This window comes from Quercus robur, chromosome 5 (assembly GCF_932294415.1).
Source record: "Quercus robur chromosome 5, dhQueRobu3.1, whole genome shotgun sequence".
Lineage (NCBI taxonomy): Eukaryota > Viridiplantae > Streptophyta > Magnoliopsida > Fagales > Fagaceae > Quercus > Quercus robur.
This window is the reverse complement of record NC_065538.1, coordinates 17,086,928-17,113,821: the sequence shown is the minus strand read 5'-3', so window position 1 is coordinate 17,113,821 and position 26,894 is coordinate 17,086,928. Positions and strand designations below refer to the sequence as shown.

Here is a 26,894-nt window from a genome sequence, read left to right as displayed (position 1 = left end):
CTCCATTGCGGGACCACCCAAACAATGCCTGTCCGTCGGCTACAACAAAGGGGCTGACCAACGCGAAACTATGGTTTGCCAACGAGTCTCTAGGCTGACCAATGCTAATAAGGAGCAAGTAGTGGCTATGTAGTAATATAAGTTCCTAGTAACTTCTTAATTGCAAAGTTGTTTTAAACAACATAACATAACCTCAATCATGAAAGTCCCAAGCTTTTAACTTAGGGTTTTGAGAAAGAAAACAACCAACATATCATAACCCACAATTCATTTGCATTCTCTTTCAAAAGGGTTTTTTTTTTTTTTTTTAGAAGTCAGCTACAAGTACCAACCCTAGATATGGGTTAGGTGGTCACTCTAAATTTTTGGAGTTTTTTTAGTCAACTTTCAATTTTGAGGATCAAAAATAAAAATTTTGAACCCAACAATTTCAAATTTTTTCTACTAATATATATATAATCTTTTTATAGTTCTACCTCTGACTGTGTATGACTATTTGAAAAATCAATTACTATAAGAAAATTGAAAAATATTCTTTCTCATACTATTTCAGTTGAATCTAGTATGTTGTTGGCAGGCTAGGCATTCACCCTAGAAAAAAGTTCAGTGCACCTCAACATTTCTAAAGCTACAAATAATTTTTTTTTTCTTTTTTTACTTTGCCAAAAAATTTAGATTGAAAATATACTGTAAACATTTTAGATTTTAATTATATAGTTATCAATAATTTTTTTCACTTTTCCACTTTTGAGGCCCTTCATTGCCACTTTTGAACTCAAGTCTTTACTTCAGCCCACAAGTTGCCTTATTAATGAGATTGCAATTTACTATTTGTGTGACAGTGGCAAATAAAAATGGGCCACCCACAGGTTCACCAGCCCAATAGGGCTCTACCTTGAGTTGAATCCATTCAAGTTACAATAATGTTGCGGGCATGACATTTTTTTACAATGAGTTCCACCATTTTTTAAATGATTGATGGGGATTCAACTGACACTCGTGAACTCATTATTCTTTCTTCACAACTTAGTTGATTATCTTAGCAAATATGAAATTTTATTATGAAAAAAACTGTGTCCGTAGCATTATTATTCAAGTTAGCTCAATTGATAAAATGAACCCTATTTATTTTAAAAACTAATTAGTGTCCTAGGTTTCATGATAAAGAAAAAAAAATACCATGCAATGAACATTATGTTGAAATTATAGCGAATTTATATAACAATAAAAAATTGCATTCAAGTTGTGTTCTAGTCTTAGAACATTAGGGACAATGTTATGTTTTTTTTAAAGAAATTATTTATGAATAAATATAATGCATTAAAAAAAAAAAAAAACAAAAACAAAAGGAAGAGGAGGGCTGTATCCGTAAGTTGTGCTAGTGTCATATAAAGTGATACAACTTGTGGCACAACTCATTCATATGATGAGTTGTAGGTGATAGAGATGTGATCTGACATGAACCTTTAGTGTAATACAAATTGTGCCACTTTACGAGACACAAGAATTATTCTTATATCCATCTCTAACTTTTGGGACAAAGACCCCTTTATTGTAATCCGTGCACCTTTAGTGTAATCAAGTGCTCTGGGCATGCTCAAGCCCCATGCCTCACAGAAAAGAAAAAGAAAAAAACAAAAACAAAAAAAAACAAACAAACAAAAGCGAAAAACTTTGGGCTAGGATGAAAATTTATGGGCCGAAATTTATTGTTAGGTTCTAGCCTATATCCATTGTTGCAAGTGCTCTTCTTTTTACTCAAAAAGCCTAAAGAGTAGTAGCCAATAATTTATAGTTCAATTGATATTTCTTTTATGTTTTCAATGGGTCCAAGGTTCGAACTCCCTCCCCTACTTAAGATATATTTAAATAAAATAATTAGAGCTTAGAGCATTCTTAGCAAATGTGTCAAATGATATAAATGTGATAATTTAACATCAAATTTTAAAAAAGCACCCTCCATCAAAGGTGCTAGATGTTATTAATTTTGACATCTAGCTAGAGTGGGCATCTATCTCTAGCAACCCACTGTAGCAAGATGTTAAAAAAAAAATTGTTTATTTAATGAAACACTGTAGCAACAATGGATGTAATTATTGATTTAAATGAATAAAGAATAAAAAAAAGAATATTTAAATAAAGTGGTAAAATAATAGAACTTTTGATATTGTGTATATTGTAAAATAAGTTGTTAAAAACTTAAAATGAATAAAGCAACTTTTTGAGATGCTAAATACTATATTTTATAGCATTCTTGATGAGAATACTCTTAATGAGTGGTTATTATAAAATATAAAACAAGAGAATTTGCCGTTTGAAATGGGCTTTAATAGGTACTTGATCCGTTCAAAATACAGAGCCACTGTAGTTGACATTCTAGAGCATTATAATGTACATGTTATTAGGGAATATTTGGTTTTTGTCCTTATTTTGAAAAAATAACAACAATATGTCCCTGTTTTGAAACTATTTAGGTTCGTGTCCTTGTTCTTTAAACTCGATTCTAACAAAATCGAGTTCGGTATAAAACTTGATATCCTCAAAATCGAGTTATATGTAAATTTTTAATTGAAACTTGACTTTTGCAAAGTCGAGTTTCACTTAAAATTAATTTAAAATTAAGTGGAAAAATATGCATAAAACTCAATATTGCTAATGTCAAGTTCTACTTGTAACTCGATTTTTTTAAAGTCAAGTACTAAAATAGGGACACAGACCTAAATAGTTTCAAAATAGGAACATTGTGGTAAATTTTTTACTAAATAAGGTAAAAAGCCCTATATCCCTCATGTTATTACATAACAATGTTTCTTAAAAAAAAACTAAACCCTTAAGCACATGTAGAATATAAATTATGCATAATTATAATTTACTTGTTCATTAGAAAGTATAGAAATAAGTTATAATACACACTCATACTTTCATGGAACAAGAGACAAAACAAGGATATAAGAAAGTTCGTCAAATACTAATGTAATGTAAACTAGTCATATAGCATACAAAGAACACTTGACCACTAATCTTTTATTTGATGACTACCTAATATGGGCTACGAGTTTTATAGGTTAATTGATACTTTCTAGTGTTTTCAACAAATATGTCCAAGTTCTAATGCTCCCTGTCCCACCTATCAAATATCCAAAAATAAAAATTCTACCTACTATGGGGCACAATATCTAATTCATACTCCAAATGGGTCATTTTGAATGGAGTGTTTGAAGTTGTTAAATTTCCCTTAATTGCCATCCTTTGAGTTCTTTCATAAGCCATCTCTAGAGCCAAACATTCCTTAAGTTATACCAACACATGACTCATGTCTGGCCTTTGGATAGCATAAGATGGTGTGCATGACATGGCTATCTCTATAGCTTTCCAGGTAGAGCTGGTCTTGAATTCTCCTTCTAATCTTGGATCAACAATGTTTTGAACATCACCCCTTTCAATCAAAGGATTAACCCAGTCAAGTATGTGACTGTTTTTCACAGGGCCTCTTACTATTGCAGCACAGCCTGTGATTAGCTCAAACAAAATAATTCCAAAACTATAGACATCGCTTTTCTTATAAAAGTTTCCAGATGCTTGAAATCTGCATGTAAAACACATGTGGCTCGATAAATACAAGAAATTCATAGCTTGATTTAATTCTACTAGTTATTACTTTCATTACTTGAGCCTTAAATAATAGTCATGGGCATCCTGATACTTTATATAACTCCCATTGGTGAAGAAAGTGAGTTGTGCTTAAAAAATATAATACAATGTACTTGTAAAAACTACAAAATTTTAAAATTTTGTTCAATTAAGAGAAATTTGTGAATTTTATAGTTTTTTGATGCATTGGGTACTTGGAAATCAATGTTTGCTCTTTAAAGGCAGAATATTTTTAAGCAGCGGAAAATTTTATGATAATAGGCTTAGTATGTTGCAGATTCCACTAGAACCTCTATACATAATGATAACTAAATTCACTCTTAACTCCAAATATATATATATATATATATATTGATGAATCCTGTGATATCAGTGGACTGAAAGTGCCGGGCCTTGATGAATTTGTGACTGGATCCTGAGAAAACAAACAGAAAACTCAGAGGAGACCGGTGGAAGCCAGCCAAGAACCCTCCGATGGTGAAGTTAGCCTTTTGTCTGACTTTGTAAATTGAAAGTCTCAGAAAAACAAAATCCCTTACTCTTTCATTGGCGTGTGTTTATATAGTATGCGGGGAGTGGTTACTTGTTTGGTAACCGTTCCTACTGTTGGGGAATCCAAAAGGCTCGGAGGTAACTTCCGTAACTGATGTAGAAGTTAGATTGTTCAAGAAGTCTGCATTTCACAACGGTTGGACTTGACTAGCGACGGTATGTTCTTCCACTCGATGGAGACATGTAGTAGCCTCCCTCGTCCTTTAAGGATGAGGGGACGGTAGTAAACTCGTCCGTCCTTTACGGATGGACGGACGGTAGAAAGCCTATCTGTCCTTAAGGACAGACAGACGATAGTAAGCTCGTCTGTCCTTAAGGACAGACGGACGAGGAGCTTGGCAAGGATTTCCCTTCTTGTCTTTCCTTTGGACGACGCATATGGACGGGAAACAACTTATGAATTTTCGTTGCACATCAGTTGCCCCCTCGTTCATATGGGTCATCTAAGGAGACAAATGACCAGGCGTTGCTACCCAGAATGTGCGTACGTCGAGGTGCCACGTGTCACCTTCTTATTGGCGATGAGTTTCGTCGATTCATTTTTTCGAGGTGAATGCCGCATGTCACTTCCTGATTGGTTGTGTCGTTTTATATGCCCAGGTCAATTTTCTATAAATAGGGGAATTCCTCTGTTGCCCTCTACATTTCTAAGATTTTCGTTCTTTGACATTCTTCGTCTAGAGCCTTGTCTAGGAATTTCCTCGCGTCCGTAGCCTTCACTCATCTTAGAGCCAAGTATTCCCTCTTCTCTCGTCTTTTAGGTTTTTTGATCTTTTCCAAAAAATGTTATCTAGCGATAGTCTAGAAAAGACCATAGACGAGTACCAATACGTAACTAGTACAAGTTCTAGTGGTTCTAGTAGCAGTGATGGGGGGAACTCTATGGACGAGGAATATGTTTCTGACGTCCCTGGGTTTCCCTTAGAGGCCCTACAACAAGAGATTAGGAAGGCCTCAGGGTCCCAGGCAGGTACCTCGTCCAACATCTCCCCGTCCGTCCCTCCGTCTATCCCTTTGGACGAGGAGGAGGTAACCGTGTTTAGTTGTGTGATAGATATACCTTCTAAAACAGACGAGCAAAGGTTAGATAATTTGAGGGCATGGTACCAGATCCCAAATGAGCTTAACCCTAGGTTGCCCGTCCGTGGAGAATGGTGTTGTGATCCTCGTTTTGGGATAGGCGTCTATAAGGCCTATCTTCTGGGGGGTTTGAGATTTCCTTTAAATGCTTTCATTAGGGAATTACTAGTTAGGTTAGATTGGTCATCTCTATGCAAGTCCTATGGAGGGAGGTGTTTGGGGGGGATAATCCTCTTACGGTGGACGAATTCCTCTACTGCTATAAACCCTTTGAAATTCACCAATCCCTTGGCTTTTACCAGTTTACTACCAGGGGCAAGGATTGTAGAATGATTAGGTCCCTACCCTCGTCTGACAGAAAGTGGAAGACAATGTTTTTCTTCGTCTCCGGAAATTGGGCTGGAAACCCTTCAGACGTTGGACGGGACACCTTTGGCCATTATACTGGGGACCTAGGGAACCTTCGTCCTCAGGGTAAGTTTTTATTTATTTATTTATTATTATTTTTTTTTGTATTCTAACTTGTTCTTTTACAGCTGTTAGGCGTCCTTCCCTTAGCAAGTTTCACCGTGATCGCGTCCATAGAGCTCGTCTACACGCAGATAGGAGTTTCCACTCTCTTGTGACGCTTAGATGACTTGCTAAGTGGGGACTTGGTCCTAATCCTTCTGAAGAGGCACTTGCGCACTAGATAACAGTAAGGAGAAGTAAGCTTCTAACCCAGGACGTCTTTTACACTTTTTTTTCTTTTTGTGTTAGCTCTAAAAATCTCTTTTTTTTTTTTTTTTTTTTTTTTTTTTTTTTTTTTTTTTTTTTTTTTAGGAATGGCAACAATGAAAGGTAACAAGGGAAAAGAGGTTGCTAGCGAGGGGAATCATCCTGAGGTTGGAGACGCTCGTCCTGACACTGTACCTCAAACTCGTCCGTCTGCTGGGGACAAAAGGAAGTCCCTACCGAGGAATTTGGACTTAGGGAGCCTCCCCAGCCATCGTGACAAAAGAGTGAAGCAGTCATTGTCCAAGGTGGCCAAGCCTATCCTGTCTCAGCTCAATCTCTCCGTCCAAGCAATTGATGTGGACGTCTCTCCACCTCTTGGGATTGCTCACTGGCTGACTATGACGATTGCCCTCACTCGAAAGCCGCTTCCAATAATTCCAATAAGATTGTTTTCAACATTCCCCCCCACCATTAGAGTCCAAGACACCTCCTAGGACGATCACATCTGTCTCGTCTCAGCCTCTGCCGAGGGTATCCTCGAACATAGTTGAAAACAAGGATTTGGCTTGGCAACGTTTCCAGGAAGCTGTGAAGGATGAAGACATACATGCCTGTTATGACATGTCTTTAAAAGATTTTGAACATTCTAGTGTTCATGATCTTTTTAAGGTAAATTTACTTTTGTCTTGCCTTTATTATTTTGTAACCTTTTGGTCGTCTAACCAAGCATTTCTCTTTTGCAGGCCATGTCTAAGTTCATCGTAGCGTCTAGGCAAGTCACTGAGTTGGACAAGACGAGGATTTTGCTGGAGACGACCATAAAAAATGTGAAGGACGAGAGTAAGAAATGGGTTGGGGTTGCTGCTGAGGCTAAGGAGAAGGAAGTGGAGTAGCAAAATTTGATCGCGGAGTTGAGAGCTGATATAGTGGAGAAAGATACTCATCTTGATCACCTTCAAAAGAAGAATGACGAGTTGAATACCTCCTTCTCCAAGGCTACGGAAGATGCCATTGCGGAGTTTAAAGCGTCCAAGGAATTCACAGACTTATTGGACCGCAACTATGCAGCGGGTTTTAAGGATTTCAGGATGGACGCTGTTGAAAACTTCCCCGAGGTGGACTTCAGCTCTATCAAGCTTAACTTGAATACTGCTACCAGCTCTCTTCTCCAAACCAGCTCTATGGACGTTAAAATTGAAGACAATGCCTCCACCCAGCCACCCACTGCCCCTTCTGCTTAAGAACAAGTTTTTTTTTTTTTTTTTTTTTTTTTTTTTTTTTTTTTTTTTTTTTTTCAGAATTTTATTTTGTTTTATGCTTGATCCTTTGTTTTGGGATCTTTTGATGTAATTCAAGTACACTGAACTAGTCCATAGTTTCTAGGACGAGTTATTAAACTTGTTCTTCATAAGGGTGTTTGGACGTTGGTTGTCTGCCCTTCAAACAGTTTAGTGGATGTTATTTTTCTTTCATATGTGTATGGACGAAATTTTTCATTTTCATATGCATGGCTTCATACTTGACTCATCCATATTTGATGTATGTTTTTAAACCATCTATTAAAACTTCAATGGTAATTTCTTGTCCTTAGACTAAAATTTCTTTTATTATGCACCCTGATCGTCCACAGATTTACGGACCTTGCTCGTCCGTGGACCGGGCTTTGGGTCAAAAACCTCGTCTATGGACCTTACTGTTTATGGCCTGGATGTGCATTATGCCTCGTCCTTCATCCAAATCGTTTAAGGCCTGGACGTTCATTTTGCCTTGTCCTGTATACAGACGAGTTTGCCCGGGCAAGTTGGGTTCTTCCTTGTCCTTTGATCTGGACGAGGATGCCTTCATCTTTGCTTTACCCTTATGGACGAATACGCCTTGGGCTCATTATAGGCTCTACCTCGTCCTTTGATTAGGATGAGGGTGCCTTGATCTTGCTTTACCTTCAGGAAAGCTTTAGACGTTACATCTCCGTGTCCAGAGAATTTATTCGTCTTATTGAAAGTTGAAAAATATTTTGTTCTTAGCCACCTTGTAGGTTAGCTTTGAACAAGAGTGGCATGGAGATTTGAAATTCACACAACATTTTGTACATTACACATATTGTTTATAGATAAGGCACATACATGCTTGTGCCTTTTATTTAGTTAACTTCATAGCTTCGTCCAAAATCATGATAAATAACCACAACATAAATAACAAAGCGATAGTATCAAACACAGAATTAAACATAAGTAGAATATAAAGAGTAGCAAGCTCCAAGCTCGTCCATAGTGATACTCATTCTGGCTCATTTTTACTGGTAGTACTTCCTCAGGTGCTCCACGTTCCAAGGATGTTCTAGCTTTCTCCCGTCCAGGGCCTCCAAATAATAGGATCATTGTCTTTTAAAGTTGATGACTCTATAGGGTCCTTCCCAATTGGGGCCCAATTTCCCATGAGCTGGATTTTTGGTTGCCAAGAAGACCTTCCTCAGGACGAGATCTCCTATGTTAAAACATCTTGGTTTCACCATTGCATCATATTGCCTAGCCATGAGGTTCTTGTACTTCGTTGCCCTATGCTCTACTTCTGTCCTCACTTCGTCTATAAGATCGAGGTTCAAACGGAGTTGCTCCTCATTATCCTTCTCCTGATATGACATCATCCTATGGTTGGCCATGTGCACTTCCACAGGTATAACTGCTTCGCTTCCATAGGCTAGGTTAAAAGGGGTCTCCCCTGTAGGGGTCCTCACCGTCGTCCTGTATGCCCATAGGACACCAGGTAACTCATCTGGCCATACTCCCTTTGCCCCCTCAAGACGAGTCTTGATGATTTTCAGCAAGGATCGGTTTGTAACCTCAGCCTGACCGTTTGCTTGTGGATGGACAGGAGAGGAATAGTGATTGTGGATTCCGAAGTGTTGACAAAAGTCCCTGAAAAGGGTGTTGTCAAATTGCCGTCCATTGTCGGATACTAGTACCTTGGGTACCCCAAACCTGCATAGTATATTTTTCTAGACGAAGTTCTTTACATTCTGCTGTGTAATGCTTGCCAATGGTTCTGCTTCCACCCATTTAGTGAAATAGTCAATCCCTACCACTAAGAACTTCATCTGCCTAGTTCTAAGTGGAAAAGGACCCATGATATCTAGGCCCCATTGAGCAAAGGGCCACAGGACCATCATTGGGGTGAGATACTCTGATGGTTGTCTGGGGATATTACTGAATCGTTGGCATTTGTCACATGTCTTGACATAAGCTTTTGCATCCACTTGAACAGTTGGCCAATAGTACCCTACACGGACGACTTTGTGGATGAGCGATCTGGCTCCCGAATGGTTTCCACAGGCTCCTTCATGAACTTCTCTCAGCACATAGTTCGCCTCATCTGGGCCAGACACCTAAGATAAGGTTGAGAAAAGCCCCTCTTGTAAAGAACTTCATCCATAAGGACATACCTGGCTGCTCTTATCCTGAATTTTCTAGCTTTGTCTTTTGCTTCCAGAAGTCTTCTGTCCTTTAGGTACGACACGATTGGGGTCATCCAATTTTCTTCATTCCCTATCTGCTGTACTTCCGGGAGATCTACACTCGGGACGTACTGAATTTCATCATACTCGTCTGTTGTTTTGATTGCTGAGGCTTCCTTCGCTAAGGTATCTGCTTCCACATTCTCTTCCCTCGGGATTTGAACGAAGTTAGCTTCCTTGAATTTTTTCACAAGCTGTAGCACCCTTTCCAAGTACTTTTTCATTCGTTCTTCCTTCGCCTCATATGTCCCATTTATTTGGCACATTACCAACAGAGAGTCTCCCAGGACGAGCACTGACTTCACTTCTACAGACTTGGCCAATTCTAGCCCTTTAAGCAGGGCTTTATACTCAACTTCATTGTTAGTTGGTCGATATTGCAGACGGACTCTATGCTTCAACTGATCTCCTTCAGGGGATTGCAAAACCACCCCTATTCCTCCTACACACTGTGTGGACGAGCCATCTACATGGACCACCCACTTTTTATCCTCCTGCACTTCTTCATCATTGCATCTTGGCGTGAACTCCACAATAAAGTCTGCCAGGACTTGAGCCTTAATAGCATGTCTTGGTTGGTATCAGATATCAAACTCGCTGAGTTCGACCGCCCATTGGATCAAACGTCCTGCGGCTTCCAACTTGTTCATGGCTTTCTTAAGCGGGTGATCTGTCATAACGTTGATTACATGGGCTTGGAAGTAGTGTCTTAACTTCCTGGAAGCCGTGATGAGTGCGAAGGCCAGCTTTTCTATTAGTGGATATCGTCCTTCCGCCCCACTCAATGCCCTACTGGTGTAATATACTGGCTTTTGCATTTTTGCTTCCTCTCTTATTAGTGCTGAGCTCACGACATGTGGGGTCACCGCCAGGTATAAAAACAGTTCTTCTCCCACCACGGACGGACTCAGCAGCGGGGGCGTAACAAGATACGTCTTCAAATCTTGGAAGGCTCTTTGGCACTCGTCCGTCCACTCGAATGCTTTCTTTAGAACCTTGAAAAATGGTAAACACTTGTCAGTAGCTTTAGAGACAAACTTGTTGAGGGCGGCAACTCGCCCGGTGAGAGATTGAACTTCTTTAATACTATGCGGAGGCTTCATATCTAGGATTGTCTTGATCTTTTCCAGGTTTGCCTCGATCCCCCTATGTGAGACCATGAATCCAAGAAATTTTCCTGATGCTACTCCGAAAGCACATTTGCTAGGGTTCAACTTCATACTGTACCGCCTGAGTGTGTTGAAGGTTTCTTGCAAGTTGTCTAGATGTTTACACTCTTCCAAACTTTTTACTAACATGTCATCCACATACACTTCAACATTTCGCCCAATCTGAGGATGGAACATGTGATTGACCAGTCGTTGATACGTTGCTCCAACGTTTTTCAAGCCAAAGGGCATTACTTCATAACAAAACAAGCCTTGACTAGTAATGAATGATGTCTTCTCCTGGTCAACCTCGTCCATCCGTTCTGGTTGTATCCTGAGAAAGCGTCCATAAAACTAAGTAGTTTGTGGCCTGCGGTAGAGTCCACCAGTTGATCAATGCGTGGTAATGGATAGCTATCTTTGGGGCAAGCTTTGTTCAGATCAGTAAAATCCACACACATCCTCCACTTGCCGTTCGCCTTTTTGACCATCACTACATTGGCCAACCAATCTGGATAGTACACCTCTCGTATAAACTTTGCTGCTATCAACTTTTGAACTTCGTCTTTAATAGCATTATCTCTCTCAGAAGCAAACACCCTTTTCTTTTGTCGTACTGGCTTTGAGGATAGACATACGTTCAGGCGATGGGTGATGACATTAGGATCTATTCCAGGCATATCCTCATGACTCCAAGCAAATACATCTATAATCTTCCTCAAAAACTAGACGAGGTCCTCTTTAATCCTTCCTTCTAGATCTGCCCCAACCCTAGTACACCTCTCAGGGTTTCTTTCGTCTAAGGAAATATCTTCCAACACTTCAATGGGTTCTACCACGACCCTTTTTTCTTCAATAGTCATGGTCTGCACTTGCTCGTCCGTGGCCAACATAACCAAGTAACATTCTCTCGCTGCTAGTTGATCTCCTTGTACCTGTCCTACTCCATAGTCTGTTGGAAACTTGACTGATAGGTGGTAGGTGGATGTAACTGCTTTTCAACTATTTAAAGTTGGCCTCCCAATTATGGCATTATAGGAGGACGAACAGTCTACCACTAGAAAATTCACGTCCTTGGTGATTTGCTGTGGATATGCCCCCACTACTACTGGTAATGTAATAGTACCCACAGGCTGCACCTTCATTCCACCAAAACCTACTAGTGGGGAATTCACCGGACGAAGACGGTCTTGTCCTAACCTCATTTGCTGAAAAGCTGGAAGATACAAAATATCTGCCGAGCTTCCATTATCAACTAGTACCCTTCTGGTTGTATAATCAGCGATGAGCAAGGTAATGACAATAGCATCGTCATGAGGATGGTGGATTCTTTCAGCTTCTTCTTTAGTGAACGTGATTGCCTGTTCGTCCGTGTTCCTATCTCTGGGTGGTCGTCTAGAGAGTTGGACGCTCTGCACCACCTTTATGTATGTTTTCTTGGACTTGGACGACTGGCCTGTAGAGCTCCCTCCAATAATAACTCTGATTTCTCCAAGAGGTGGCCGTGACGACTCTTCAGCATTTCCCTTGAGTTTTTCGTCCTTGTGGTCTCGTCCAAGGAAACTTCTTAGCTTCCCCTGCCTTATAAGATTCTCAATCTGCTGCTTTAGGTCAAAACACTCATCTGTATCATGCCTATGGTCTCTATGGAAGCGACAATACTTGTTTCTATTGCGCTTATTTGGATCTCCCTTCATTTTTTCTGGCTACTTCAAGGAAGGATCATCCTTGATTTGCATTAAGACTTGATCAAGTGGCATGTTTAGTGGCGTATACTGCTGACTTCATGCTGAGGGGCCTGCCTTCCTGTCTCGATCCTTCTTGTCTTCCGTTCATCCTTTTTTAAGACGAGGACCTTGTTATGAATGGCGAGTGGGGTTAGCATCCATTTTCTCAACTCTCTTCCTTTTCTTGGCTATGATAGCATCTTCTGCATTCATAAAATTCTGGGTTGAATGGACGAGTTCAGCCATGGTCTGAGGCTCTTGCTCATATAGCTTGTGGATGAACAAGTCAGAGTGAACCCCATTGTGGAAAGCCGTTAGGAGGAGCTTGTCATCCATCTCGTCCACTACTAAGGCTTCCCTATTGAACCGCGTAATGAAGGACCGCAAACTTTCATCCTCCCCTTGTTTTATGGTCAGCAAACTAGACGAGGAACGCTTGTGCCTCTGTCCTCCGATGAAATTGTTGATAAATAACTTGCTTAACTCCTCGAAGAATGTTACTGTTCTCGGAGGTATTTTGCTGAACCACACTCGTGCGGGTCCTTTAAGGGTAGTAGGGAAAGCTTTGCACATTATTTCATTCGAAACCCCTTGAAGGTGCATAGTAGTTTTGAAGGTGGCAATGTGATCAAACGGATCCCGCGTCCCATCATATGAATCTAAGGAAGGCATCTTGAACTTGGGTGGCAAATGGTGAGCATTGATGGAAGGCACAAAAGGGGAGTCAGTTCTGTGAACCAAGTCTTCTACAGGGTTGGTCCTCTTCATATTCTCCTTCATCTCATCCATAGTTCTTCTCATTTGGTCCATCTCCCTCTCCAAGTGAGGCACCCTCCTTGAAGGGGTACCCCTTGACTGGCTTTCAAACTCGACATTCCTCTCATCTTGACTCTAGGCCTGTCCTCCAATGTTCTCATCGTGACACTACCTCCTCATGTTAAGTTCTCTAACCAACTCCTAGTTCTGGTGGGTCAACTCCGCCATAGTAGCAGCCATGGATTGCATGTGTTGGACAGAAGGCGGTTGTACGGTAGGCACCGATTGACGGTCGCCTCTACTTTCTTGAGGGCCTGGGCTAGTAGCCCTTGACCTTGTCCGGACCATTTCAGCCCTTTTGTCCGAGAAAGAAATCGCAGAATCCAACAATGGAGTTCAAATGTTATTCTTTCCCACAGACGGCGCCAACTGATGAATCCAGTGATATCAGTGGACTGAAAGTGCCGGGCCTTGATGAATTTGTGACTGGATCCTGAGAAAACAAACAGAAAACTTAAAGGAGACCGGTGGAAGCCGACCAAGAACCCTCCGATGGTGAAGTTAGCCTTTTGTCTGACTTTGTAAATTGAAAGTCTCAGAAAAACAAAATCCCTTACTCTTTCATTGGCGTGTGTTTATATAGTATGCGGGGAGCGGTTACTTGTTTGGTAACCGTTCCTACTATTGGGGAATCCAAAAGGCTCGGAGGTAACTTTCGTAACTAATGTAGAAGTTAGATTGTTCAAGAAGTCTGCATTTCACAACGGTTGGACTTGACTAGCGACGGTACGTTCTTCCACTCGGTGGAGACATGTAGTAGCCTCCCTCGTCCTTTAAGGACGAGGGGATGGTAGTAAACTCGTCCATCCTTTACGGATGGACGGACGGTAGAAAGCCCGTCTGTCCTTAAGGACAAACAGACGATAGTAAGCTCGTCTGTCCTTAAGGACAGACGGACGAGGAGCTTGGCAAGGATTTCCCTTCTTGTCTTTCCTTTGGACGACGCATATGGACAGGAAATGACTTATGAATTTTCATTGCACATCATATATATATATATATATATATATATATAGATATATCTACACACACAAATTAGCAGGCCTAAACACTTACGCAGGATCAAGGTATCCTAATGTGCCAACTGGGTGAGTTGACACATGAGAGTCATTTTCAGTTGCGAAGGCTCTAGACAGCTCGAAATCAGCTATCTTGGTTTGCATGTGTTCATTTAATAAAATGTTGGAAGGTTTCAAATCTCTATAGGTTATAGGTGGCTTACAACCATTATGTAGATACTCCAACCCTGCAAACCCACCAGTAAACCATTGGTAACTTATTCTTAATATATTTATAACCGAAATCCAACAACATTGAAGATGAATAATGATGTAGTTGATTTGTTTACAAACCATGTGCTACATCCACTGCAATATGAAGTCTCTCATTTCAAGTTAAGACATTTGTGTTTGTCACTGCAGTCGAAACATATCAATTTCTCTTTAAGCTGGGATGTTATAGCTCTGATTTCACAATTTTGCAAGAAAATTAATAATATTTGTGAGTTTTTAGTCAAACTACACATTCCTAAGCCTAATTATATGAAATAGCAATTGCATTTTTTTTTTTTTTTTTTATGTATTAAGCTTAGATTGGTTTTTTGGTACCTCACGCTTCCTCTTTTTTGGTTTGTTTTAATTGTTCTTATGTTTTGTATTGGTGTATCATGAAAATATTAGCTGGGCCTATGGATAGTGGTCATACCCACATTCTAGTATGCTTAGATAGTAGTATAGTACCGTAGGTACTTCACTAAAGGGCAAGACTTAGTTACAGTTTCCTAGGCAGTATTCATTGTGTTTCATGATAAGATTAGGCAAAATGAGACTACCCAATGGAAAAGACTTGATACACATCTGGTATGAATTGCACCTGTTTGGTGCACTGCTCAAGCCAACATTCTTTTGATTTGACAGAGATAACTAATAGTGGAAAAGACTGTTCAGATTCTAATATGCTTAGCTACTACTATAGGTGCTTTTATGGAGCTTGCCCTCTACTAAATCATGTTTTTAATTTGATCAAACCACAAAGGTAACTTACTGTGTCATATGATGAAGAGCCTTTGGACACAAATGGTAGATGGTAAATACCTGATAAATGTTGGTGTAGATTGCCATTAGCCATGAACTCATATATAAGTGCCTTCTTTTCACTCTCATCACAATATCCAACAAGAGAAACCAAGTTTCTATGATGGACTATCATTAAGAGTTGTGCCTTGTGATGCCCCAATTTGATTGATTGTGTGATGTGTGTGGGTGTGTGATGAGTCCCACATCGGGTATTTACTGGGTTGAACTGGGCTTTATTAATAACTACAAGGAGCCTCAATTGTGACTAGTCCTTTTGAGGTATAGCGCATATGTGGCTAGCGCTTTTCCTTGAGTTGTTACATATGGTATCAGAGCCAGCCCAGTAATCCCGTGGGGGCTCAGAGACACTACCTCACAAATTGGGCCCTAACGAGGACGTTAGGAATTTAAGTGGGGGAGATTGTGATGCCCCAATTTGATTGATTGTGTGATGTGTGTTGGTGTGTGATGAGGATTGACATTTGGTCAGATTAAGTGATGTTTTTGAGGATTGTTTTGCAAATTTTAAGAGACAAGAGGTTGCATGCTAAATTGAGAAAGTGTGAGTGCTAGTTGAATAAAGTGGTGTTCTTAGGACATATGGTCTTTAGAGATGGAATTACAATGGACCTTCCTAAGATTGAAGCACTAGTAAATTGAGGTATGTTTGAATTTTCGAGGACGAAAATTTTATAAGAGGGGGAGAATGTAACACCCGCCTCACTTAAATTAATTTTATTGCTTCTAAAGTGAAATTGATGAATTATTTAATTTATTTTGAAGGTGATATTATTTTATATTATGATATCTACAAAGAAAATAAATAAAAGATTTAATGTGAGAGTTATTTTGTGGATTATTCATATTAAACTTTTAGTCTCCTTATCAGTTAAGGAAAAGGATAAGAGACTAAAACCTATTTGGATTAGGAGTTTAAGTGTTAATGGAATTCTTTAGAGTTTTAGCCCATCTAAACAACCTTGATTTGAGTTTGATTGGGAATTAAAGTCTTGGAAGCTTATTTAAGTTTTAGTGGGTCTCAAACTCTAGCACAAGTAGGAGTGTTATTTAAGAGTACTAATTGGAGTCTGATTGATCTTCCTAGACTGAATTGGAGTGTTATTTTAGAGGTTTATATACTGGGTCTTTTAAGTCAATCACGTGAAAGGTAGAGTGGTTAGCGTATAAAAGATTAAGAGAAGAGAATTAGGGTTTCTCAAAATTGAAGGGATAGAAGACTGTGGAATTGCTAGGGGCAGCCAGCAAATTCGTTATATTGAGGTAAACATCAATATATGCACGCCTTAATGATAACATATTTGATTAAGAAACCTTCATCTCTAGGCTGCTTGAAAATATTGGAATTATACTAACAGTTGCTTAGGAATTGAAGTTATCATGGAAGTGTATTTTAGACTTGGATTATTTTATTTGATTTTGAAACATATCCTCATATATGTACGTGGAGTAGCATCAAATCCTACATAGGTTAAGCACTAGTAGATGTTTTGTTGCTGGGATTTACGTAGATTGGTAGTGGTGCTAGCTTCATAACTTTTGTAATCTATATAATTGTTTCAAGTTTCTAAATTATTGTCATTGCATGATACAAGTTACTAGGTCCTACAGGTAGAAATAACTTTGTAAACCTATAGCATCCTTTCTATGTCTTACGGGTAGGAATCTTATTGGATGCCATGTATATGTAAGGTGGGATAATATGATCTATAAGCATAAAATTATTAGGAAGTGTCCCTTACATCCTTATGGTATACGTCAAGGTGGATTAATTATATAATTATGTTACTCCTTTACTTTTAGGTGTGGAGGAAAAGCTCATTTGATTTTGGATCTAGACTACGAGTATTAGCAACTAGAGGTAAGTGGACTTTAGAACATGATGTCTCTCAAGACGTATATATTTATATATATTTTTGATAAATATATATATATATATATATAATATTTCAAAAGTGAAGTTTCCAAAAACTTATACCATTGTCTATGCATGATACATATTAGAATTTTATTATTTCTTGTATATTGTTTTGAAACTGTATATGTTAAAGAATGACTCAAAACTATATTTTTTTGAAAGTATTTGTTATATAATATATGATTAATAGTGGCAATATTGTAATATAGTAAAAATGTTTTCAAACGGTTAGCTAGACAATCTGCAACCTTTGCCAACACAGGGTTAAGTGTTGGTCTTCGGCCGATGTAGTGTTATTGTGGTATGGTGTAGTGTTATTATTTGCTCTTTGGAGCCAGTGTTGCCTCTCTGAGGTTAGTGTTATTGTTCTCTATGGGGATCACCCACCGATTGTTTAGCAGCTTATGTTTTTGTCTAGCTAATGTTTAATGTTTTCCACATCAAAATATTTTCCACATCAAACTATTGTTTTATTGTTATTGGCTGTTACAAGTGGAAAAATTTTTTATTACTATATTAAATTGTTTCTGCCTATCTAGTGTATTTTGGCCAATTAAAGTGGTTACTATTTTATTTATTGATTACAATGTTATAGTAAATGTTTTCTTTCTAACAGTTTTATAGAATATATTATATTACCGTTAAAGCTATATAGTAAATGTTTTGTAAAGACTATATTTTTAATGATACTAATGTTTTGTTTTGAAAGACATCATCATATTATGTAGTCTCTTATTGGACTTCTAACTCACCCCCCTTTCTCCACCCTTTCAGATTAGAGCAGTGGAATATCTTTTGGTGGTAGATCATTGGAGACATAGATTGAAAACTTCTTTTGGAGCTATGTTAGTTGATGGATTGTTTTAATATATTTTTTTAGGATAGTAAGTTTGGCATTTGTGGAACTCTTTTGAGATTGTATTTAGAGACTTTATTATTAAAGTCTTTGTTTTATGGATTTCATAGGAAAGATTTTGATTATTTGAAGTTTATTTGTGGATATTTAATTACGCTCTGTTCCATTATATTATTGTTGACTATTTATAAGATTGGTTATGCATCTAAATCCTTGGTATGGGTTTGGTGTGTTACATGCCTGTATTTCAAAACAATGCTCCAATTTAATTGGATAAAAGTATTTTAGCTGCATGCTTCATGCCATCATAGTTTCAAAATTAAATTAGCATTTTGAAGTAGTCAAAAATTCAATCTAACCTTTGCTCGAAATTTGTTATAGCCTTGGTTTGATGAAGTAGAGAGCAACTTAACAGCTACTTGTGTACTCAAATTGATTTCATCTCACACGGTATTGTTGAGGTTTCTCCATGATATTTTGTCAGTGGTAAAGCTAGAGGAGGTTCTGGATTGTATGCTCATCTCTATTTTGCACATCAAGAAGAGTTGTCCAAATTTATAGAGTCAGCATGGGCTCAAGATTGTATGAAGTGATCTCCCCAAGTTTGCTTGCCTTCTCAATTTGAATTCCCAGAATTGAAGAAGGCTAGAACAAGACCTTTTACAAAACCGCAGGAGATTGGGATGATATGGTTAATAATCTGTGTGGCACAGTGACCGGATTGTTATTTATTTATTTGGCAATTTTGGGTGACAATAGGTATGGACCAGGTGTGCGGTATTATATATGTAAACTCAGCGGTGTTGTGAAGGAAAGATTCAAGTGTTCTTTAACTATTCTTTTGTGTAACTTGAGATCCCATGTGACTATTTGAACTGTTGACAACCTGCCCATGTATGTAAGAATTACTGTGATTAATATTATCTTTTTGGTCAAGCAAAATAGAGTATCAGCACACAGTCCGAGGATGGCAATCCTCAGAAAAATAAATCCCACTGACATCATAAAGTTAGGTACAAATCAACTGAAACATGACTCAAGCAAGATTCATACCCTTGCATTGCATGAAGAGAATGTGCACACTTACCACTCAGTCACATGTTGAATGGTCCATGTATGTAATCAAAATTTTTTATCAGCTGCATTATTTGTGGTCTTGATCGTGTGGTTTGTCACGATAGCCACTAGTGAAAACTAATTAATATTCACAGTATTTTTCTTCAATTTCTATACATTATTTTCATGACTTTCTTAAAGTCTTTGGTGTATCACAGGAAAAATAGGACTACCTGGGACTGGATGCTACATCTCTTGTACCTCACTTCAGTGAATTGTGATAACAATTACAGAATCAGAAAATAAAGAAAGAAGTACCTCCTTGTCTTTTCCTTCTATACATAGCCAGAGCACAAAAGATGAACAGAAGAACCATAATTGCTGCTATAGATGATGCAACAATTGGAACAACAAATTCCTTTTTCTTTTTCCTCTTGCATGGAACCGACATACAAAGATCTGGATTTTCGCCAACACTTGCATAAAATGCATCAAGGTAATATGCCATAGTAAGTTATTAAACATGGATAGATGGTGCTGTCATCTTGCAATTCAATTGATGTTGGAAAAATAGAAGAAATCTGATTTTACATATTAGTGAACAACATATACTTTTTCTAGTATTTGGCATGTATAAAAAGCAGTTATAATTGTAAAAGAAAGAGAGAGAAAACACTAGAAGGTGAAAAAATGAAATTAGAATATTAAGTAAATAAAATATTGGAGGAAGGAAGATAAGCTACCTCAAGACCATTTTCTCATCCCTAAACTTCTGCAGAAGAGCCTCAGGAACTGAACCTGTGAGCTTGTTTCCACTTATATTACTGCAAAGATATTGTTATGCAGATCACCTCAATTTCCTTCACTGAAATTTACATTTTCAATACCAAGATCAAAGCTCAACAACTTACAGTGTGTTCAAATTCAGTAGTTGTGCCAAAAATTCTGGCAGTGGCCCAGTTAAGTCATTGTATGACAAGTCCCTGAAACAGGAGTTAGCAAGATGCACAGATGTTAAGCTAAACAATTGTTTTCTTTTCTTGACAACCCGATAATCAACTACATGACTTGCATATAGAATTTCCAAGTAAAAATTCCTGAAATCAAATCCCACAAATACACTCTCCAAGCATTAACACCTTCGGCAATTAAGGGTTCCATTATCTACCTGCTGATTGGTAATCTCAAGCTAGCAGATGGTGTTTCTGGACCTGCTGGTGTCTAGCTATCACTATTGTATAGTATCTGAATGCTAAATATCAATCACAATTCAGATTAAGACTCACAAGGACTGCATTACTTTGAGATTGAAAAACGAAGTTGCAATCTCCCCTGTCATATTGCTTGAGCCCAAGTTCCTGTTTGTCATAATGAAAGAAGGAAGAGTTATTGCCATTTTTTGAAAGATAATTTGCAATTAAAACAAAATTATTCTTATTTTTGGGGAGGAGATGTGTTTGAACATTCCATCAATATGAAACAAATTTAGTCAAATATCAGAAGGTATGACAGAACCATATTTTTTAGTTGAATTTGAAAGGAGTCTGTTCCATTGTCACATTTCCTAAAATGATGCATCATATTTTCATATCAGTTAATATGATGGCCCATTTTATGTGCCTCCAAGTTAAGGAGGATTTTTTTTTTTCACATTAGACAATATATTAATTGAAATATCACAGCATGTGTATTGTGTCAACACAAGTTTTGATGTTTTGGAAGTTCACTTCCAATGAGATGATCATTGGATGATTGTTGTCACTGCATTTCAAACCATCCCATGAGTATTCACTTGGGAGACATGGATCACCTTGCCAGTTTCTAGTCACATTGTATACTTTCTTGATGCCCATGATAGCTTCAACTGTAGTTTTTTAAAAAATAAAAAGAAAGGTAGACAGAAAGGCAGGTGAATTCAAAATACAAAATCATACAGAAAGAAGAAAGATGAAAAGTCACAATTATATCCAACATTTCCAGAAGTTGAAACATATATGACTTTGCTATGATAATGAATTTCTCTAGAATGTAGCATTAATGATGTTCAAAGTGAACTACCAACAGTTGCAAATTCTATGGTGGCTAGCAACAATGCAAGTCATGATACCAAGCCATTTCATGAAAGCTATGAAATAATTTGAAATTTTCTTTTGCTATTATTTAACGAACTTGTATGATCCTATTCTATTTTGGCATGGAGAGATAAAATTCATGGGAGTAACACAGATTTCATTGATAGATGAAAAACTATTGACAAGGCCTAAAAGTGTGGTGGCTCTAATAAAAGTTTCATAACAAGGTTTTCTCAACTTAAACTACTGCACTAAAGTTTTTGATTTCTATTTTGGCAACAGACAAAGGCTCATTTGGAAAATATTCTTGATGTAGTAAAGCTCTATATCAAACCTTCCTATGCTTAGAAACTATAATCACATATGACTATGTCAACTTAAACTAGAATTTCCATTTAGAAAAGACTCACTTATTAATTACTGAAAGGGACATCACCAATATTCTAAAGTCTTATTGTATCAGCAATCAAATTATCAACAAACCAAAAAAAAAAAAAAAAAAGTTCTTAAAATTCTAATGTGATACAAACTCGTTATATATTATACAAGACACAATTAACACTCTTCTTTTGTTGTATTACTACCTAGCATGGGGAGCTATATCTGATTCATACTCCAAATAGGTCATTTTGGAAGGAATTCTCGAAGTTGTTTTATTCCCCTCAGTTTCCATCCTTTGAGTTCTTCCCCAAGCCATCTCTAGAGCCAAACATTCCTTCAATTCTGCCAACACATGATTCATGTCTAGCCTTTAGATAGCTAATGATGGTATACATGACATGGCTATCTCTATAGCTTTCCAAGCAGAATTAGTGTTGAATTCCCCTTCTAATCTTGGATCAACAATGTTTTGAACATCACCCCTTTCAATCAAAGGATTAACCCAATCAAGTATGTGATTGTTTCTCACAGGGCCTCTAAGTATTGCAAGGCGGCCAGTGATTAGCTCAAACAAAATAATCCCAAAGCTATAGACATCACTTATTGAAGTTTCCAAATGCTTGAAATCTGTAAATAAAACACAAGTAATTAGATAAAAACAAGAAATCCATAGCTTGATTTAATTCTGCTGGTTATTTCTACCATTATATCCTATTTGCACTTAATCATTAATAGCAATTGGAATTCGGATGCTTTGGACAACTCCCACTAGTTAAGAAAGTGATATGTTCATCCAAATATTAATAAGATGTACTTGAAAAAAAAAAAAAAAACCAAAACATTTGAAAAATTCTATGCAATTAAGAGAAGTTGTAAATTTTACAAATTTTGGATGCGGTGAGAACTTGGAATTTTTAAGAGAATGAAATATTGGAGGAAGGAAAATAAGCTAACCTCAAGACCAATTTCCCATCCCTAGACATTTTCTGAAGAACCTCAGGAACAGAACCTGTGAGCTTGTTCCCACTTAAATTACTGCAAAGATAATGTTAGGTAGATCACTTCAATTTCCTTTCCCAAAATTAACGTTTACAATACTAAGATCAAAGAACAATAACTTACAGGGTGTTCAAATTCTGCAATTGTGCCAAAAATTCTGGCAGTGACCCAGTTAAGTCATTGTATGACAAATCCCTGAAAAAGGAATTAGGAAGGATTTAGCTAAACATATCCATAATTGTTACGCTAAAATAATTGTTTTAATTTTTTGATGACTTGATATTCAACATTTGCATATAAATCACTTTCCAAGTGAATATTCCTGGGATCAAATCCCAAAAAAAGAGAAATATCTCTCACCGCTTTTACTTGTTCACCGAAACAACGTGTCTCTAAAAGGCGGTTTGTACTTTGTCGGCGCCTCTTCGAGTCTACGGCTATGGGGTGAGGGGTTTGGCTTTCAAATTCGGCTACACCTAGTGGGTCCCAACATTTGCTAAAATAATTGTTTTAATTGCTTTAACACCATCGGCAATTAAGGATCCCTCATCCATGAGCCAATTGTTAAATAGTAAAGGGCTCCATATGCGATCATAGACATCATATGGGTACCTAATTGAAAAAAATTAAATTAAATTAAATAATTCAGATTGTGCCAGAACAAGATGATATTGAACAGCATTATATGTATAAAAGTTTTTTTTTTTTTTTTTTTTTTTTTTTTTTTTTTTAATAATTGATGAACATGAAAAGGTAACTGGAAAGTTGAAATACTGTTGTCATGGAAAAATTAATGAAATGCAGCAAGGTGGCGAGCTCACTTATCTTAACATTTAAGTTTGAGAACATATAACAGTATCTATGATAATCCTGAGTGGTAAAAGAGTTATCATAAAATGAAAGGCATGCAATAATATTCTTCATATGCAATGGAATAAGTTATAGCCATGCTACTGAAGATGAATATTCAGTGTCAGAAAGCAGTTCCTACCATAGCCAGTAATTATTTTAAGCTCAGAATGGTGTAACTGATTCACCCGAATGCATCTTCAGAATTGTTCCTGCCAACATCATATCCCCATATTTTCACAAGTGCCCTGCCCTGAGTTTGATAAATGGAATTGTCCAAAAGCCGTAGTTCCAATGATGAAATGAAGGGTACTCCATGCCCAGTGTTTATTAAGCACACATCTATGTAATCCGTCAAGGGAACATAAATAATGTCATAATAATAATAATAATAACGAAATGCATCAGTATTTGTTAAATTCACTGTTTTCCATGCATTAACCCCAAGATGTAGGTCGAATACTGGTTGCCGGTTTTCACCATCATAATTCCCATATAAGAATGTTGCCCTGATCAAATAATTATTGTTTTTGCCTTGCTCTGGTCTCAGGGTGTAACAATTCCTTGTTCCCAGAGGAAAACTTCTCAAGTTCTTTGCAAACTGAGGAAGATTTTAAGATAAATCAGGGGATATTGCCCTGACTATTCCAGTATCTATCAATTCTTTATCGGACACAGGAAATAATGGTTCCCGTGTCGATGTAATCTTCATCGCTGCCACAGTCAATGCTAATGAAACCTTGAAATTTTGCAAAAAGAAAGAGGGAATCAGACTTAATTAATGAATACAGTCTCTTCAAATAAGGTTCCAATACGAATTTCAGAACACCCCATGTCTTTTTGCAATAAAACTGGCACTAAAATTCCTAAGACACAAATTTTCAAACAGCTTAAGGTCCAAAAATTGTTGATTTAACACCTACCCTTTTTGTGATCATGCGGACTTCCACGCTAACAGAAAAATCTATGTGAAAGCCAAAATGTTGGTTTTTTTTTTTTTTGTTCGTTTAATGTTTGTGCTTATTCAGATGTTAATTTTTTTTTATAATCAAATTGCAGTCTATACTAAATGAAAGCTATTACACAAGTAACATTCAATTATTCATCCACTACAAGTTTCTAGATAGCCTCCTTTTGTTTGACAAATTCACACTGATCAAGGACCCATATCAGACGTACAATTAAACAGACAACCTAGACCAAATATCTTGTATAAAACTTAAAAGTTTGATCACCTTCAAAAAGCTAAGGCAATAGGGACCAAGTAAAAAAATAAGAATGGAATATTCACATAGAGTGGCACACAGAAAAAATAGAGAATCAATCAACCACTGAATAAATCTTGTTAAAGATGTTATGGGTCAAGACTCAAGAGACCCAAACAAACTGAATGTCCATGTAATTGTACAACAAGCAAGTTAATTTGGTGTTAATCTAGAGTTGTCTTGTGCATAAACTCTACATTGGGTTCACACTTCATTGTAAAAAGCTTTTTGTCGTCAAGATGCAGCTGTCAATGACTTTCTGCTATAGATATAGTCAAATCAAACCATGTTAATTCTTACTTTCTCTCTTTGTTTTCTATGTTCCTTCTTTCAATCACTCGTTCTCTCAACAACTTTAACAAATCTAAAATATCTGAACTGCTTTGTGCTGTGGGTACTGGGTAGGAATTGCTGTATTCATGGATAACAATATTTTTCACCCAAAAATAAATAAAAATATTAACACATTTATTTTTGTACTTTTTTTTTTTTTTTGAAAAGTACAAAAATATTTTTGTATTTAGTTGGATAATTGCAAGGAATCAGCCTCTCCAAAACAAATTGCGTAACTGGTAAGGCTACCTATCATGATTTCTTCTAAAGAAAGTGTGAGAGCTTTGTGCACTAAATACGACCTATCTATCATAACTTCTCCTAAACCCATAAAATGTCAAAACTTTGTGCACTAAATACGACATTTTACTCAATTAGATTATTGGATTTGTCCAAACTCCTAAGACATAATTCCAAAGTCGAAATAGAAGGTACTCCCAACCCACTTTTTATTAGACAGGAACAAAAATGATATTAGATAATGAGCAATGGCGGTTACACGATTGTATGCACACTTGTGTATACGTACACGTTGATGTTCAACAAGTATTTGCCTTAGATAAAGAGGGCATGACTAGTTTCAAGAGGATAAATACCTTATATGCACTATCGAGCCAATAATGGACCCTGACATACAAGTAGAACTTTGGAATTGGATTTCTGTTGTAATTTTCACATGGAATAAAGAAACCCCTGATGGGGTGTTTTCAAAGTTAATGTTGATGGGGCTACTTCTGACCAAGGAAGAAATTCCAGCATCGGGGTGATTATTAGGGATTGCCTTGGCCATGTTGTAGCAGCCCTTAGTAAATATCTGCCAGGACGCTTTGCTGCTGACCAGGTGGAAGCCTTAGCATTGGAGCAGGGAATTTTACTTGCCCAGGAGATGCATTTGCCTCGGGTCATTTTGGAATGTGATGCCCTTGCAGTGGTCCAAGCCTTGAATGATAATTCCACAGGTGGTGAGTTAGGCCATATATTACAAGGAATTCTACTGGTGTGTGATTCCTTTGAGTTCTGCATTTTTAAGCATGTAAGTAGAGATTTCAATGTTGTTGCTCATGAGTTGGCTCAACTGGCTCGGAGGGAGGAATCTACATGCTTATGGAATGGGGTTTCTCCCCCTGCGGTTTCTTTGTTAGTCCATAATGACTCTATGTATCTGGCTTAGGGGCCTGCTGTTTGTAGCCTCTCTGTTTCTGTCTTCCTGGTTCTTGTGTTTTATAAAATCTTCCTTTTCAAAAAAAAAAGAAACCCCTGATGAGGCAGTTAGGTTTTTGTCTTGTTTAGGTTTTAAGGTGTTGGAACATTTGATCACATTGTGCAAAAATTCATGTTTATTTTGATATAAAAACCTACTTTTTATATTTTACATAACTATCTTCCAAAAACACTCACATTAAATTATTTATTTTAAAAGTTATTTCAATAAAATATTTTTTTTTTCATTCACAACCACTTATTTTTTAACAATGACATCACTAACACACACTAAACGCGAAAAAGTGAGTTAAGAAATGAATAACATATATCTTTACACATGAACAGTAGCTATATAAATTTATATGGTAACTGTACATGTGAACAAGATATGCATTATTTTAACAAATTGGTGTGGGTGATTTTTTGGGTTGATAGACCAAAATTTTGCATTTATGTCATTTTACATAAACTGATGCAAGGGCTCTTATAGTTCTTTTGTTGTAAAAAAAATTCCGTACACAATATATATACATATATATATATATATATATATATAGTGGTACGTAGTACGTACCAACCAATAGTGAACTCAAGTAATATTCAGATTAAATTTCAAAACATTTTTAAAAAAAAAAATCTAATTGGTCTAGAATATAGAAAGTTAGTT

The 26,894-nt window shown here is 37.2% G+C and overlaps 1 pseudogene; it reads right to left on the bottom strand.

Annotated features, from left to right (window-relative positions):
- Positions 1–3,108: 3,108 nt before the first annotated feature.
- On the bottom strand, positions 3,109–25,814 carry LOC126727902 (probable LRR receptor-like serine/threonine-protein kinase At1g07560; annotated as a pseudogene).
- Between the last annotated feature and the right edge of the window lie 1,080 nt (positions 25,815–26,894).